Below are 912 nucleotides of genomic sequence, written 5' to 3' on the forward strand. Positions count from 1 at the left end.
AATATTGAAAGATTGTATGGGAAAAATATTGAATATTTCAAAGAGCAGCTTGAGCAGACAAAGCCAATTACTATAATGAAATGTGCAAAGACCTGGAGTTAGAAAACCAAAAGGGAAGAACACTCTCAGGATTTCTCAGGCTAAAAGAACTGAGGAAAAAATTTAAGCCTTGAGTTGTAATATTGAAAGATTCTAAGGGCAAACTATTGAATGATGCAGGAAGCATCAAAAGAAGATGGAAGGAATACACAGAGTCACTCTACCTAAAAGAACTGGTCAATCTTCATCCATTTCAGGAGGTGGCATATGTTCAATGGTATTAAAGGAAGAAGTCAAAGCTGCACTGAAAGAATTGGTGAAGAACAAAGCTCCAGGAATGGACAGAATACCAATTGTGGTGGTTATGTTTTTGCGTCGACTTGGCTAGGCCTGGTTGAGTGGCTAGGCAACTGGATTTAGTATTCCCCATGATGAGACTGGTAATCAACTCCATGGTGGAATCTATTGTGAGCAGCTGAGTAGCTGCCTTTGGGTATGTAGTCTGCTGCCCATATATAAGCAGGAGCTTTGGGAATGGTCTCTAGCTTATGGCACCTTGAACCCTGCATGTAGCTGTTCAGCAGCCTGCCATGCCGTGCTGACCCTGGGACTCTCACTGGACTTAAATTAATGGTCCGTCGTGTGGTTTGGTAACATTGGACTGTGCCTTTTTACTTGTCAGCCTTTGGCTTGGCAGCTTCAGCAGCCAGTAGCTGTCTGAGTGAAGAAAAGCCTCTAGCTTCAGTGGGTTGGGAGCTGGAGGCAGAGCTGAAGCTCAAGGCTGAGGGGCTTTCACCCAGCCCCTAGAGCCTGGCATTTTGAACTTGGATTTAAAGCCTCCAAACTGTAAGAGAATAAACTCCTGTTTGTTAA

At 43.8% G+C, this 912-nt stretch overlaps 1 protein-coding gene across 1 annotated transcript in view; it reads left to right on the top strand.

The window, feature by feature from the left end:
* TMEM163 (transmembrane protein 163) overlaps positions 1-912 on the top strand; it is a 397,067-nt gene that overhangs the window by 186,449 nt on the left and 209,706 nt on the right. The window lies entirely within an intron of this gene.

This window comes from Orycteropus afer, unplaced genomic scaffold (genome assembly GCF_000298275.1).
Source record: "Orycteropus afer afer isolate SDZICR_OR568_19922 unplaced genomic scaffold, OryAfe1.0 scaffold00004, whole genome shotgun sequence".
Classification (NCBI taxonomy): Eukaryota; Metazoa; Chordata; class Mammalia; order Tubulidentata; family Orycteropodidae; genus Orycteropus; species Orycteropus afer.